The 17,821-nt window shown below is 31.7% G+C and overlaps 1 long non-coding RNA gene across 6 annotated transcripts in view; it reads left to right on the plus strand.

Moving 5' to 3' along the window:
• Positions 1-11,679: 11,679 nt before the first annotated feature.
• The window catches only part of LOC149150018 (uncharacterized), a 51,685-nt gene continuing 45,543 nt past the window's right edge, over positions 11,680-17,821 (plus strand). For 2 of the 6 annotated variants that reach the window (XR_016262666.1, XR_016262665.1), the window contains exons 1-2: positions 11,692-11,976; positions 12,114-12,221. This is a non-coding gene — a long non-coding RNA (uncharacterized LOC149150018). Of the gene's footprint in view, positions 11,977-12,113; positions 12,222-13,925; positions 14,366-17,821 lie in introns of those variants that run through there. The other 4 variants (XR_016262664.1, XR_016262662.1, XR_016262661.1 and 1 more) reach the window with 4 other exon arrangements.

A 17,821-nucleotide genomic window follows, 5' to 3' on the forward strand; every position in this document is an offset into this window, starting at 1 on the left:
CCCTGCACAATCAAAGTGCACTAGGAGTTTTTCAGGTGCTGAATCTATATATATAGTCAAAAAAAACAGTTTAAATAACACAAATCAAGATTTCACCTCAAATTTTTCCACCAGATCTCGTACCGAAAAAATCCAAAATATAGTACTAAAGAAAACTCCTTCATTCATATATATATATATATATATATATAATATATATATAATATATATATAATTATAATTTTAACATGGTAATCATATATATATAAATATATATGTATGTAAAACTTAAAAGTTATTATAAATAGATAAAATATTAGGATTTAAGATTAAAAAAAACGTTTTTTTTGAAACTCTAGTAGTTATTGTATTTTACATGGATGTATATCCAAAAACTTTTGGAGGAAGATTGAAGAAACCCAAAAGTAGTTTATGCCCTAGAACCTTAAGATTAAAGGAAATACTCCCTATCATGTCTGCCTGCAAGCCTTACCCCATTGAAAGGAAAATTTATGAGGAATCTTATGTATAAGAAGAAATTATACAACATGAATGGGAAGAGATTCCTAAAACTGCTTCTAGCTCTACCCAAAACCCCCACCTTCTACTCAAACTGGGGAGGCATAAGGATGCATAAGGATGCCTAATCATGGTTGGGTCATTGGGAAATAAACGAAGAGATCATCTTGCAGAACCCATACAATATTAAAAATATTGTTACTTCCAAATTTAAGGAGAAATTATGGGACAATGAAGAGCTCGAAGGAAAAAGAAAACTAAGATATTATATGGATGTGATTAACCCCAATCTAAAAAACCAAAATTTTCTTTTTATATTGACTACTGTTAAGAAAATGAACATTGCCAAGATAATAACAAATTCTCATCAACAATCTAAAAGACCAAAATTGTCTTTCTATATTGACTAGTGTTAAGAAGAAAATGAACATTGCCAAGATAATAACAAATTCTCATCAACTTCAGAGTGAAACTAAACATCCTCCAATTCCCAAAATCCCATGGGATGAATGGGTTTCACCTATGGGATCCTAAGAGGGTTGAAGATGGAAAACATTTTTTCTTCAATTTTCCATTTCATACTCACACTCAATCTAATCTTCAAAATATTTGTCACAGTAGTAATCTTCTTGATCTTTTAAATCATATAAAACTATGTTTATTTTAGAATTCTTCTCACACTTCTTTTTTATTATAAAAATAAAACGTTAAAAAATACCTTCTTAAGTTTGGTAAACCATATAGGTATTAATGGATGATCTTCTTCATCATTAGGGTCATGATCATCATATATTACTCAATATAATTTATTTATTTATTTTCTTTCTTTCCTTCTACATATAGAGAACTTAGAGATTTGTGATTGATGTAACTAGGCAACAAACACAAAAAGACAAACCCTCAAAAAGCAAGGGATGTCAGGAGCATGATGTAGTTCTCTGTTAAGGGAATTCATATTTATAACTATATGTAACCATAAAAAATGCATCATAATTAGTTAACTAGTTTTAATTATTTCTTTAAATATATCCAATAATATCTGCGTAACTATCTCCTATGATCTATCCATTTATTTCATCCATGACTTTTTCAACAATATTCATCTTTATATTTGCTAGATTTTCTCCACCTCAAGGCAACACTCTATCCATCAATTTGTTGTTGATCACTATTAGTTTATCATTGACCAATGCAAGTTATAATATTTAACTTTGAAAAAGGAATATTTATTTTTAAATATTATTGAAGAAATTATTTTTCAAGCATTTGATTGGACCATAAATTGAAGGTCTTCTTGTAGCCTTTTTACAATAAAATTCCATGTGGATAATTGCCTCATATTTTTTTTCCATAATTTTTAAATGCAGTTGCAATATTTATGCCATGATTTTTAGATATTTGTGGAATAAATTTTCATTATTAAGCTTCATAGGAAAACCATCTAAAATTAAATTCTTCGAAAATAGCTCATACTCACATAAATAACATATTTTCCATCAAGTATTTGTATACAAGATAGATAGGACCAAGATGTAAATAAATATACTTACCAAGAGTAACTTCCCACCTTTATTTATGTGCCTTTCAACACTTTAACAAGTAGGAGACTTAGTTGTGCTTACTACCTACCAAAAAAGTATGCAAGTTCTTTCCCCTTTGCAGACAATTAATTTTTCCACTTCATATATTAATTTGCAAATTTTCTAATAGCATAATTTCCACTTGAGTAGCAGGGACTACCCTACCCTGGACCACTTTCTCTTACATAGACTTTCTAGAATATGCATACACTATTAGAATATTCATAATATCATCCATTAAAAATTACAAATAGGTACTACTTTTTTATGTCTCCTCTTTAACAAGCATTCTTCATTAAATTAGTCCTTCTCATTATTTGCCTTTGTTGTCCTTTTTCTTCATCTTTAATAGTTATTTGGTCTTCTTCCTTCTTGATCTTCTCTGCTATCATCTTGTACCTACATAAATATTAGTTGAAGTACATATGAAAGAATCACCATCTACTAGAATAAATTGGTTTTCAGTCATTATATCCACCAGTTCTCTAGAAAACTTATTCTCATACATGCTTCATCACCCATTCTTCCATCAAAATTTTGCATACATATCCCTCTTACTATATATCACCACTCTCATTTTCATCATCCTCAATCTCCTCGGTTCCTAACTCAATTGTAACCTTGATGTTGATGCTCCTACATCATACTCCATAGGAACAAAAATCTTCATAGACACACATCCAAGGGTCCTCTATCTCTTGCAAAATTTTTCCACATAGTAATCTATTCTTTTTTGTATCCTCAATCATCATTTTGTTCCTACACAAGACCATTTTTCTTTACTTGAAATCTACCTGATTGCCTCCTCACTAAGATCGATGACTCTGCTAAGTGTAGATCCTATTTAGTTTTATGCTTACCACAATAAACATGATGAAAAATATTTTACATTAGTGGCTTTTTACCTCGAACATTATCGACTCGGGTACACACGAGTTCAAAAGTTTTTAATCTCGAACCAATATCATTATAAAATGACATTATCCAAGAACTATTTTTTAGGGATGTATTCCTTCAAGATTTATTCTATATACCTCTCAACCCACACACAAAATACTTTTATTTATAACTCACTTCGTTTTCTTCTCACTATTAACCATGCTTCTATTTCTTTTTTTTCCATCTTTTGTCACTTCATCCTTTTACTTTCCTGCATCATTATCCACTTTTCTTTCGTATTTTTTCATATGTGATTTGTAAATTTTTGTGGACATTCCACTTGACAATTCGTCACAACAAATCTCACAAATTGTACTTAAAAATCTGAAATCTACACCACAAGGGTTTATTTCTCTTTACATTTTTAGATATGTAAATTACTGATTATTGTGTATGCATATTAATTATAATTACGAAAAAAATAGAGAACAATGAAATAAAGCCTCATAAATTGCGATTAACACAAAATATATCTTGGGAAACCCTTTCGGGAGAAAACCCAGTTGGAAGGTGAGGTCGCTTTGCTCTCTTTATTTGAATAGAAAATGGTTGCAAGTACAAATAAGGCATGTGGCCTGTGGGCTACCACAATGAAAAAATAATATATGTGTGCTCTCTCCCTATCCCTCTTAGTTACTCTATTTGTCTATGCAAAAAAATGCACTCGAAAAGAATGGAACCCCTTTTCCTCCTAGTGGCCCATTTATAACATAACCTAATAGCCAAGTCGTAGTTACGTTTGACTCCTTTAAATCTTAACTAGGGTTACAATATGGACTATTCTAGAGTATTATTCATCATTATCATGTGCCTAGCATATTATCCATGAATAAATGGGGATGACGTGGAATCCCCTTGAATTATGTTGGTGAAAACAACAAGGTCAACTTCCGAGTGGCATAAATTTTCCATATGGACTCCAACCAAGATGATTCTTGCATTGTTGGAAAGGTATTTGTGTGTAGAATAGGAGAAAAGAGTGTATCACTAAAGTGTCAAAGTTTTTACCCCCTAAAAAAACTCTTTGATGCCTCAAAATGCTCCAAGAATATTTTAGGCCCTAATTGCCCTAATTGGGTCTCGCAAATAAAAAATGGTCCTATCAGATGATTCCTCCACTTTTTCCATGCTAAAATAATTGATGTGGATGAAAAACAATATAATTATCAAATATGAATCACTCCCCATTTTTTGAGCTTTTTAGTCCTAAAATGCTTCCAGTGAATGAGGTGAGGACATTTTTCCTCCACCATCTCTCGGTGTTCCATTTAGCTTTGCCTAGAAGTTCTCCTTTCAAGCCAATCTGTTAAAGTTCATTTTGTCCCTATCTTGTAGTTCTAAGCCTTTTCTGCAGAATTATATCTTCTTTCATCTATAACTTACTTGGGGCCTGCAAGTACTGTAGTGGCTAGTGATATATATGGATTATTTTCTCCTTACCCATTAGATACTGCTTCCACTTCTTCACGATTTTCACCATTTCATAAACCTCCTTATTAAAAGTAGGGTAGTTAACAACTCCCCCATGAACTAATTTAGAATGGTAGCATACAAGCCTTCCCCCCCACATCAAGATCACACCCATAACATACTCACCGGATCTACCTCCACTTGAAAGGGCTTATCCAAGTTTGGTAGTGCAAAAACTAGTGCTTGACTAATCTTCTTCTTTAACTCATCAAATGGCCTTTGTTTACCCTTTCCGCACTAGAAACTCTCGCCACTTATTAGTATGGCATGGAGTGATGTTGTTTCCACTAAAAATGAGGCTATGAATTTCCTCAAGTATTGTGTCACCCCAACAAAACTCCTAACCTCAAAAACATTAGTAGGCACAAACCATTTTATGATGGCCTCCATCTTGGCGGGATCTATTTTTGTCCCTCCTCCACCCATCACATACCCTATATACACCAGATACTACTGTGAAAAATCACACTTCTTGATATTTTCTAGAAATTGGTGCTTATTTAATGTCTCCAACACCTGCGTCTAAGGTGAGATGTGCTCCTCCTAGGTAGCACTATATACCAATATATAATCCAAATATAAAATAACAAATGAATCTATAAAATTGTGCATCATATCATTCATTACCCTCATAAACATAGTTGGTACATTGCATAGGCCAAATGGCTTGACTACCCACTCATACAAACCTTGCCTGGTTTTGAAGGCGTTATTCCAAGTATCTTATTCTCTAACTTCAAACTGTTGATATCTAGACTTTAAGTCCACCTTGGTGAAGTATTTCACTTACTACAACTAATTCAACAAATCATCAATCTTGGGTAGGGGGTACCTATTCTTGAGTTAGATTTTCTTCAATGCACTGTAATTAATACACATCGACCAAGTCCCATTCTTTTTGGAACTATGATGATGGTTGACCCACATGGTGGTGTACTTAGTTGAATGACACCCCATTCTAGTAGTTTTTTCAATTGTTTCTTCACCTCACTTGCTTCTATAACAAACTAACTGTACAACCCAATGTTTAGTGAGGGATCTGTTGAAATATTTGGATCTTATGCTCTGCTTCCATCTTGGTGGTAGCCCTTTAGGCTCCTAGAACACATCCCTGTAAGCCTATAGAAACTCTGCTAGTTGTTTTTTATGTTTCTTAGTACACCCCTCTAAGGATGCTTTCGCACTCGTTAACTCTTCTATAAGATGATTCTCTCTTAAAAACAATAAAACAAACTTCTTGCGAGAAATGATCATTTTCATGCTTGGTTAGTATTTGCTGGTGAAAATTTTTAACTTTTCTTTGTGCACATTTATGGTGAATGATTTTCCATCATTGGTGAGCTGGTATTGTTGGTTGTGCACATGAATATTGCATATTACATGTACATGTAGGGACTTCCAAACATCGCTCCACATACATAAAAGGGAACTACATCTAATTCTACCTCCTTTATAAAATAAACACAGATAACTAATATAATTTTGCATTGTTTTGTTACCTTTAACTATGCTTCCTTATTTACTAATCCTAATGCTTGGATGATCACATACTTCCAATGCAAATTTACATACTAGCTTTACTGAAATGAGATTTGCATGTGATCTTGAGTCAAAGAGCATAATATGTATCTTCCTTACTTGTATCTTTATGTGGAAGAGTTTGGTCATTTCTTTCTCTTCCTATTGCTAAAGGCTATTGAGTTTTCTATAATTTCAAAAATGAGTTCTCTAGATACACTAGAACCATAAGTTACATTCTAAAAGCATAGATGGATCATGTCAATGTACTAGAACACCAACTTAATAAGCTTACATGCTAGGAAATAAGCTCTTTAGGTGAACAATATGATGAATTATCTTCCAAACATCATGGCCAGCCCCACCATAATTGTCAATAAAGGAGTTAACAACAACAACATTCAATTTCCAATGGTTTAAAGCATGTTTTCAACATAAAAAACCAACAGTATTCCCAATGCTTTCTTGAGTTTTGCTAAATTTATTTTTTCTACTTTGATTTTGTTTAACTCTAATATGTATACATTCTCTCAAATAACATCTTTAACCAAACACTATTAATATTTTGTATCTTACTGTATAATATTTATATTAAAGTATTTTTTGGTACAAAATATAGAATTTAAAATTTTTTAAAGATGGTGGATATCCTTCGCTATATGTATATATATTATATAAGAAATATAACTTTACTTATTATTGAAATTTTTATATATAATACATAAAATATATATATTTATATTTCATTTTTAATATATATACAATATGTAGATTTTCCTATTAATCAATTTTGGTGTATCTTCGTATTTATATATATTTACTTGTGCCATAATGTTTTTAGCCCCTTTAGAGGCAAGATCCTTTTATTGCGATAATTGCAGATGATTCTCCCTTTTTGGTAGTCATACTACATCTCTACCAACAAAGGAGATGAGATATCCAAAACTGGTGACTCTAAATTTGGTATGCAAATTTTAATTGGAAGTGATTTCGAAAGAATTCTTCCTTAACCTTATGTCTCTTAGGGTGTTATATTTAGGTGACATGGGGCTACAATTATTTCCAAGATCATTGTGGAAACTAAAACAATTTTAATTTTAGTCCTTGTATTTTCTCATTGCTAAGGAAAACAGGTAAGGGCTAACCACCAAGGGTGAAATTTCGTGGAGAGCGGCTGTTGAGGGAGGGAAGGTTGAACAACGAAGCCTAGCCTATTTAAACTCTTATTCCTGCATCTTGGCCAAAATTCTCGATTGTGCCCTCATTCTCTATTGTTGTTGTTATCGTCGTCATGTGGAAGCTCTATATTGGTTGGGGTTTAGGACTTCATTGCAATTCTCCTTGGTGTGTCTTCTCCTACTCATGGTCACCACTACCCTGTTTCCAGTTACTGTCAATGTAGATGGGACGGTTGTGTGGTGAACCTTGTCTACTTAACTCTCTTGTTCATGCCTCTTGGCCCACCTTTCTCGACTATGCCCCTTCCATTGCAATTGTCATCTATGTTTCCATGTGGAAGCTTTATCCACGTTAGGGTTTAGGACTTCACTACGGTTTTGCTTATTATTTCTTTACTACTCAAGATCATTACCACCCTATTTCTGGTTTTCGTCGTTATAGATTTCTTTGGTGAATGTTCGTCGATATGACTATTGAGTCATGACCATGGGATTTGTTGGGTCTTGTCCCTTTTTTTCGTTATCGCATCCCTATGTTGGGTGTTGATCCTACGAGATATTTTATGGGTGTATTATCCCTATTTCTGCCTCCGGTTTTGGTTGTTGGGGTTTGAAACAATTTTCATTTGTTGGTCAGTCACCTTTTCATATCATTTATAGCTCCCTCTTGGGATTTTTGTGGGCCTGCATTCCTTGGGGTTTTATTTGGTTAAGCGTGCATGGCCAAAATTTTTAAATCTCTTTGTGATGTGCTATGGTGCTCGTTGACCCTAGGGTTTTATACAATGAATCCTCTTCTTCATATCTTGTCAGTTGGAGCATCTTCCAGCGGTGCTAGAATGATGTGTGGATGGTCGTTGTTGGGGTATATATTGTGCTCCTTTTGGGTTTCTTTGAGGGGTTTGTGAACCCTATATCTTGTTATCAATCATATGTAACTCGGATTATTCTAGAACATATTTTATATGCATGCTTATGTAAACATATTTTTAATTAATAGAAAGTTGTTATTTTTTTCTTTCCTTAAGAAAAACAAAACAAAAAACAAAAACAACTTGAATTTCTTAGTTGAATTATACTGAAATTGGTGATGTGCACTCAAGCATTGAAAATATTTAAACAATCAGTTTTTACACCTCAAGGGATGTAAATGGTTAAAATCATTTCCATGTGAAATTAGAGATCTCAAAAATCTCATATTTTTGGATCTCAATGGATGTTATGATTTAGAACCATTTCCATATGAAATCGCAAAACTCAAAGATCTTAAATATATGGATTTTAGGGGTTGTTGTAAGTTATAGGTTATTCCTCCTAACACTCAAAATGCTTTCAAATTTCATAATAGAAAAGAGTGTGTTTGAACTAAGAAATTTTAATATAAGAAGGATTTTATCATATTTTTTATCAATGAAAATTTATTATATTAGTATAGATATATCTGAATTACAGATTTAGCATGTTACAAGTGGAGTAAATCTCTTCAGGTGCAATCCTTTTTTAAAATGTAAATTATGAAAAAAATTGTGTCCCTCTCAATATTTTATAGATCCCAATGAATTTGGTTCTCTCTATATATCTAGAATGTGTATTTTTTCATTGCTTAAATTGTATTTTTGAATGTTATATTAAAATTGCTAGTCTAAAAAAATTATTGGATTTCAGGAAAGCTCGCAAAAAATATCTATATACCTAAAAAATATCAAAATGAAAAATAGTGACACCACTTCAAAAAATTATTTTTTGTTTTGTTCATAGGACATATATAAAAAAAATGTAAACAATATACAATATATACATAGTTGAGATTAAAGTATTTTTCATAGCATGTGTATTGAGACATTTTATCTATAGACTAAGTTGTCCACATTAAGTTTTTTTGTTATTAATATATTTTTAAGTATATGTCAATATTACTTGATCTTGGATATTAAAATATTTTATGAGTAAACAACATTAAATTTGTTTATTATTATAAATATTTTTAAATGCCACATTATTTTTATATTAAGAATTGAATGAATTACACCTCCTTATTATTCTTATTAGGAAGTATTTGATATTTTTTATTTTATTTTCCAACTTTTAATTACTTTTTTCTTTAGACATTGAATATTTTATTATGTACATTATAAAAGTTTCTATATATATATATATATATATATATAATATATATATATATATAATTGATATCTACATAAATTTGTTAACATAGATCTTCAAATAATTTATTTAAATCCTTCCATGAAATATTTTAGAAATGTATGAGGTTTAAATAGTTTATTCACACTTGTTTTTACTTCTAATTATTTTATTTCTTATTAAAGTTAGATAACAAATTATGTTAAGTAATGTGGAAATATTTTATTTATGACTAAGTGAGAGTGAAATAATTTACCACATTGTGTTGTAATATCAACAAAAGATTAAGTGAGAATAGTGAGGGTGGTTTTATTGATGTTTTGTAATGCTTTTAATTAAAACTAATTAAAGATGTGTATTTATTTTAGTTTTCAATTATAGTTGACATTGCTTTCATATATAGGGAATATTTATTTTTATCTTGAGCAATAAAATTTTGGGCATTTAGTATAGACTCACTTAAGAACACAACATAGTTACTCTATTCTAGAGTGTCAATAATAAGTTACTCTATTCTAGACTGTCAATAATATGTTAACTTACAAGAAAACCTCCTTCCGCCCAAAAACTCAAGCTAAACTCAATTAACATTCGATATAGATAAATAGATTATATAAATATTTTGTTAATTTTAAATTAAATATACTTATTATATTTAATTTGAATAAATTTATTGAATAAAAAAATCTGTTTTTAATAAAAAATATAAATTCAAGTTTGAAAAAAACAATAGTCAAATTATTGTGCCCGAAAACGCGTCCTTATTCCACGAAAGAAAACAAAAGATGTAGTTATACCTCCCTTTCTGTGATTATTGGAGGATGAGAAGAAAAGTAATTAGTGACCAAAACCCCCAAAGTCTCTGCGTGCTGAGACAGAACGGAGGCTTGGGAAGGGTCGGTCAAAGCTGTAATTATCTACGGAGACTCGAGAGTTTCGGCACAATTAGCGGCGAAATTAGTGATTATTGAAGGATGAGCGGCGGAATTAGTGACCAAAACCCCAAAGTCTATGGCGTGCTGAGACAGAACGGAGGCTTGGGAAGGGTGGGTCAAAGTTAAATTATCTACGGAGACTCGAGAGTTTGGGCGGGCGGACACAAAGTCTCGGCGTGGTGAAGAGGAAGCAGAGGCATGGGAGGAGATGTAATCACTGATGGAGAACTGAAAGTTTGGGCGTCGTGGAGGCGGGGCGGAAACAAATGTAACCAGAAGGATGTGTGGAGGGTTTTCTATTTGGATTTAATAAAATTAAAATAAAAATATTTTTAGATAATGAATTATAGTCATAATTATTTTATTTTTAAATTTCAATTTTATAATAATATATATTATATATATATATATAACATTAAAAAATTAAATTATAAAAAGGTTAGAAAAGTAACTTATATATATGCCATTATAGGAATATTACCAATAAAATTGAAAATAAAAATATTTCTGGGATAGATTTACCTTAGCTGTAGATCTAGCAAGGAATAAGAGGAATCAAATCTATGAATGTGTAGACATTTCCTCAAGTCTTTCATTCAGAAAGATGTTTGAGAAATATGATCTCTCGATACTTAGTAGATCCAAAATTAACTTGGATTTATTTTGGTTTTAAATATATAACTCATACTTGCTCGCAGGAGTTTGGTCTCGTGGTCACCGAACACTCTGCTAAGTCTTTCATGCCGCTCTACTAAGTCGTTCATGCCAAACGGTCTGCTAAGTCGTTCATGCCGCTGTGCATGTCACGGGTCCCTTTTACCCTAAGGGGCCGTTCTATCACTGGTCCCTCGGGTCCCTTTTACCCTAAGGGGCCGTTCTATCACTGGTCCCTATTACCCTAAAGGGCCGTTCCTTGTGGGCTGAGCGGTTCCTTCTCGCTGTTATAGTGGCAGCCGGTGGAATTTGACCACGTGTAACGCAAATCTTGACAATATAATATATTATGAGATAAGTTTTGGCAATGTAATATATTATGAGATAAATTTTTAATGTCTATTATAAATTAATGTTTATATATATTTACCAATCATTTAATTATATAACTACCCACTTAATTGTTTTTTCTCTATTTCATTTGAAATTAAAACCCAACCTCCTCATCTATCCCCTGAAATTATATGATAGAGAACCCAACAATGAAGAAGACAAATAACTTTCCCATCTTAAAAAATGAACAACGACCAGACTTGCTCATGGGCTTGCTGGGCACACGTCTTGTCCCAGTCAACATATGAATAAATTTTCCACCACAGCACAACGCGGGTACATCGTCAGCGTTATTTTGACGCCAACAATATCAATAAATTATTCACTACGGCTGCGTGGACGCGGATTCAGATAGAATTTAGTGGCGTTTCTTTGACGCTGAGCAGAGTGGTTGGAACATTATAATAACGCCACGGTGGCAGCACAGCAGCGCTTACATCACGACCCTAGTCATCAGCTAGAGCCTTGCTGGCATACCCAGATGGCTATTAAAGCCTCCGTGTAATGAATGAATGAATGCATTGTTTCCTTGTTTAAACTCGGCTAAATTCTGTTGTTCCGGACTGGGCTAAATTTTGGCAGTTGTCAAGAAAATTTGAGGATTGTAGACTGTCTGTTTGTTTAGTGCGTCTGCAACAAAAAGTACGGCCGTGTTTGGGTCCAGCAATTGTAAGTACCCTTTAATTCATTCAATTTGTATATTTCTTCCTCGATTCCATTCAGTTAACCAGCAGAATTATAAGCGCCGTTAGTTTCCAGTTTTGGTGAATTTGTGGGTTTGTTATTTGACATTTGAATTTGATCAGCAATTGGGAAATGGAGTTCAAGTTCGTTTGGAGGTACAGGGAGTTCCTTTGGAGGCTCTGTGTTTGGCAACACAACAGCTCCGGCTTTTGCTTCATCTTCAATTTCTGGTAGGCGTTCCTGTTTTCCACAGGCTCATTAAAATTAGTGATATTTTGCAATCTCAAGAGAATATTTTCAGTTCAGCATATAAAATCTATGGCAGAAAGCAAATTCTATATGGTTAACAAATATAGGGTTAAGGAATTTAGACTTCTGTGATCCAAATATAGGGTTCCAAATTATTTTTTTAATTTTTTAGTGTTTAAGATTTGTTTTTTTAAACAATATTTTAATCGGCTGTTTGAACCTTGGATCTTTTAGTTTTTACAGATTTGGTATAATTAACAAATATGAAATATGAGATTGCAATTTTTTTTTTAATTTTTAAAAGTTTAGAATTTATTCTCCTCTTTGTAAACAGGATCACAACCATTAGATCTGAACTTTGTATCTCTCAATTTTCACAAATTTCATATTGTTTCTATAATTAAACTATAGCAGTAATTTTTATTTCAATTCACACAAATTTCATATTATTTCGATAATTAAACTTTAGCGGTAATTTTTATTTCAATTCAGTTTTTTTAAAGCGTCGATGGTCTTCTTAAGCATTTGATGGGAATTCTGGTGTAAATAGTGGGTGAATCTTCTTACTAAAAAAATAAGTGGGTGAATCTTACGTACGTTTTTACTTAGGAAACTAATTGAACTGTAATGTCTGGAAATCAATATCTAGAAAACAATTTCCATTTTATAATCTGCCTTTCTGTAAAGTTTAATTTGAGATAGCACTATAGAAAATTCCTTCAAGGGTAGCCTGTCAGAGTGCCCTGTTTGAATCTGTGCGGCCAGTTAAACCAGCACTATTTAAATAATCCAGATCTTTTACCTTGTTGATTATGAATAATGTACTGCCTTATGTAGAATTTTTTAAATTATGTCAAAAGAATAAATTCATATGACATGGAATGAAATCTAACAATTTCAAAACTCGTTTGTAAGACTGAAGCATAAGATTGTAGATTTTAGAATATTTTGGAAAAGTGATAAGTTATTTGATATTGAGTGAAATTTAATAGTGTCAGAGAGTAACTTTTTATTATAGATTTTTTAATATTTAAAAAAATTGATGTATATGAATAAAGTCATTAATTTCGCTCATTTTTATCAAAATTTTAGAATATATTTTTTAATATTTAAAAAATTGATGTATATGAATAAAGTCATTAATTTCACTTATTTTTATCAAAATTTTAAAATATTCTAAAATTTACTATTAAAAATAACTCTTTATAACTAAATTGTCCACAAAATATTCTCCTTAAACTTAAACTTTATCTTTCAAAATAATTCCATATAAGTTAAAGCCTTTCAAATACAGAAATTAAATATATACACACAAACCCTGAACTTGCCTAAATTAAATTTATACACACAAACCCTGAACTTATTTGATTACAGATTTCAGAAATATTTCAAAATTGAAACTTTATCTTTCAAAATAATTCCATATAAATTAAAGCATTAAATTTATACACATAAACCTTGAATTTGCCTAAATTGAATTTATACACACAAACCCTGAACTTATTTGATTACAGATTTCAGAAATATTTCAAAATCCAACTAACATGAACGAAATCAAACACAAATATATACATGAACAGGTTTATGTTTGGATATCCCTGATGCTATATAGATCACACGAAATGAGAGTTATAACATTGACCATGTTTGAAAGTTATTTGTAACATGGATTTTTCTTTTGACAGGCAGGAACATCCTTCCCTCTGAGTTCCTGCTTCAGTTTTTCTCAGAGATGTCAGAGTTTTCCTCGAGATAGTGGTTTGCCCCATCCGTGTTAAATCCTCCCTTGAATGTCTCGGGATCCTCATGGTCATCCTCAGGCTCAACATTGCAATCAGAATCAGATGTGTCATCGACATCTCCCATTTTCACCGTAGCCTCAGCTGTTCATGAATTTGTTTATTTGTTTAGAATCGAGCATAAATATAAATTGACTTTCAAGTTTGTAAGTTAACCAAAAAAAATATTATTATGAAGAAAATAATTGTGAGATTAAGAGCTTTTAACTGTTTCATACTAATTGTGAGATTCTTGATAATAATGGAGAAACTCTCATTAAGGAGATTAGGACTTTTTAACTGCATAGTAATAGTAAGATTCCGAGTAATGAGATTAGGGATTCTTAAGTGAAATTTGAGATTATAATTCACAAATACCAACTCATTAATGCATTTATGTGTTAATCTTTGAAGGATTAAAAGATCATAATTTTTTTGCAATTAAACAGGGATGAATTCAATTTAATATTTAAAATAACATAATGTTTAAAAATATATGTTTAAATTTCATTTTTATTGTGTAAATTTTGTCATATTTAATATGTTATATTATAATTTATAATTTATTATAAAATTAATAAATTAGAATTTAAAATATCAAATTTATAGTAGAAAACAATTTATTTATATAATGTTGGTAAACAATGTTTTTGTTAAAAAAAATTTATATTTGATATACTATATTATATTTTTTTTGCTAAGTTATGTGACTTTTGAGTTAAATGGCACAGTTATCATGTGGCTTGAGTAGCTACAATCCCAGAGGCATTTAAGTGGCCATAATAAAGAGGGGATGACACCTAACTTGGGCCACACCAACCCTTAGCATGGTTCATTTTTCCCACTTAGAATTGGTGACCTTCACATCACAAAGTGTCTTAATACAACACTCTATGGCTACTTCCAATTATATTATTATTTATTATTTATTAATATAGAATTAATAAATTAGAATCCAACATATATATTATTTGTTGTTTTGACCTTATTTATGATGGAAAATAAATCATTTATTTTGACCATATTTATGATAGAAAACAATTTATTTACCTATAAAATAGTAAGAAAGAGTTCAAATTATTCTTTAAAAGTCGTTAAAAAATACAATCTTTGCCTTTGCATCTACGTGAAAGCTTTGCTCATAATGTAGCATTTGGTTTAGATAATTTTGAATGAATATATAAAGGATTATGGAGTTGAATAGTTTATCTATGGTTAATGAATTTTCAAGGAGACATGTATTTGGCTGCATTGCCTCCATGGGTGGGTTTTAATAGCTTCTTTAGTGTTTTTCGTGGCCTCATATTATGGAGCTTGCAGAAACCCTAACTTCCTCATATCATATATCCGAAAATATAGCAAGACAAGATCTAAAATTTGGACGCACGGTTTAGCAAGATTTCTTCTCAAATGGGTTTTTTTTAGCTTCTGAAAACTCGCAGGAAACAATTTATAGAGAAAATACCACAATGAACTGTTTGGAGCAGCGTAACCTTAGAATCCAAAGCTCTGATACCAAAAGTTATGAAACCAACTCATAGAAAGATAGAAAATATAGATCAATGCCTTATAAATAAGCCTCTTCGAGGGGAAAACATCCTTTACATTACACAAATGAACAATTCTTAGATGATACAAATGACAAGACCGCCTTTCTATATATAGGAGTCTAAGGGGTCATAATATAATTAGAGCCGACATAACAATAATAATGTAAGGGCACAATAATAGCAATAGTGGGATTCTATGGGGCACAATAGTAACAATATGGGGACTACATGGATACAACAGTATAATAATGGGGTTGTACTAATAACAATAAGTGGTTACACTAGTAGTATAGGGGCCTAAAAATTTCTCAAATCTATCGGTGACCCTTGTTATATGATGTTGTTGAAAATTTTTGTAATGTGAGGTGCAAGAATTTCTAAGCCCCACTTTAGATACTCTTCTTGGAGTTCAGCTAAGTCTTTTTCTTCTTCAACACCCAAATTCTTGATACCCATCTCTACCTCTTGCACTGTGAAGAGCTCAATATTAGTGTTTACCAAGGGAGGAGGCTCAACCATTGGATCTTGCTCATAAACTTATCTTGCATAGTAAAAGCATTTAGAAGTTGTAATACTAATTTTTGTTTGCGTCTTTCTCGGTTGGGGCTCCTTCCAAAATAATTTGGGATTATTTTTCCCAAGGAATATTAGTTCTTCCCTCCTTAAAACCATGAAATCAACCTTTTTCTTTCTTAAAATATTCTTGTAAGATTTGAGCTTTATGTTATCCTTGTTTGACTCTTTCAACATTCTCTTTACCTTTTTGCATTCTTTGTGAAACCAACTATTAACCATAAAGAAATTTGTTTTAGACTTCTTAATTTTTTCTCTTTTGCATCCGTAAGTAGGTTTCGAATTAAAAGTGTTAATTCATGACTATGAAGGCCATGGATCGAAATTTTCTCCTTCTTGAAGAGCCTCTCTAGTGTTATTTTGAAGGTATTACAATTTATTGGAGTCATAATAATTCTTCCCTTTGGGAGTATTTGTTTAACAAACTGAATTTTTTACGCTATAATTTTCTTCTTTCTAATATAAAAGAAGCTTAAATAAATTAGCTTGTGATTTGATTTTAAATCCCAAAGTTGTTCTTCGATCAAAACTTCCTCTATTTTCTCACATAAGCCATGCGAGCAAATTACATAATCTACCAGACGTTCTCCATTATAAGTAGTGTAAGTGAAATTACCATACTTTTCCCATCTAGACAAACAATTAATGGCTAAATTGAAAGCCCCACATGGAGTAAGAAATTTTTAACCAAAATTATTGCATCCCTTATCCTTTGATATTCTTTCCCATTGACGATTACTCTCTTTTGTAATCCAGATAGGGTCACAATCTTCTTTACAACAAAGAATGCTAGCTTGATCACTTGTAGTGTTAGCATTGAAATCACCCACTATAAGGACTTGGCCTAGATGAGAATATGTTTGATATCTACTTTTAAGGCTACAAAGGGATATTTGTTGTCAAGCCCTCTAATTTTTTATGTTTTTGAAACTTGCAGTGCAAAATAGCATGCTGCAATTCTAATGTGATTTCCATTTTTTGATATTTTAAAACAAATGAATTTTTTGTTTTGAGTCTTCTTTTTCTAACTGAATGAAACACCCTTATTTTTCCCTCAATAATACCATGGTACCCCCGTGTCCTTTTACATTCCATTTTTCCTTGTTCCACACTGTCATATTCTAGTATCCTTCAAATAAAGGTGCCTTGCACCCTTCATGCTCATGTGTTTCTATGAGGAAAATTATGTTTCTATCTTTCACAATACGCCCTAACCTAGGTCCTCATCTCCATGGATAACCTATGTAGTTCGAACAAACTAATCCTAAGGAAACCTCGGTATGAATTTATTGCTATTTTTTTTGACATACAAGACTCACAATTGATTCTTTGTCCCTGCTTGCCCATACTCATCTTGTTTCATTGTTTCCTACTAAAGAATTAGTTGCCTCTTCTTTTTTGACATCTTGTTGCTATATTTTGGAATGAGTTCCAAAATGTGCTACCACAGATTTAATTTCATAAATCCATGCTCTCTTGCCCTTGTCCCTTGTTTCCCTAATCTTTTACATTTCCTCCCTCCTTTCCTCTTGTTGTCTTATAATTAAATATTCTTTTAGAAAAAGGCAAGAACCCCTCAAGAGCCATTTCTTTCTTAGAATGATATATTTATCACGCAACCTAGGAAAAATGACTCTTATGGGCCTGACTTTCTCACAGTTAACCTTACCGACCCTCCAT

This window comes from Pinus tabuliformis, chromosome 9 (genome assembly GCF_031772625.1).
Source record: "Pinus tabuliformis cultivar Carrire ecotype Pingquan chromosome 9, CPIR1, whole genome shotgun sequence".
NCBI classification, from domain to species: domain Eukaryota; kingdom Viridiplantae; phylum Streptophyta; class Pinopsida; order Pinales; family Pinaceae; genus Pinus; species Pinus tabuliformis.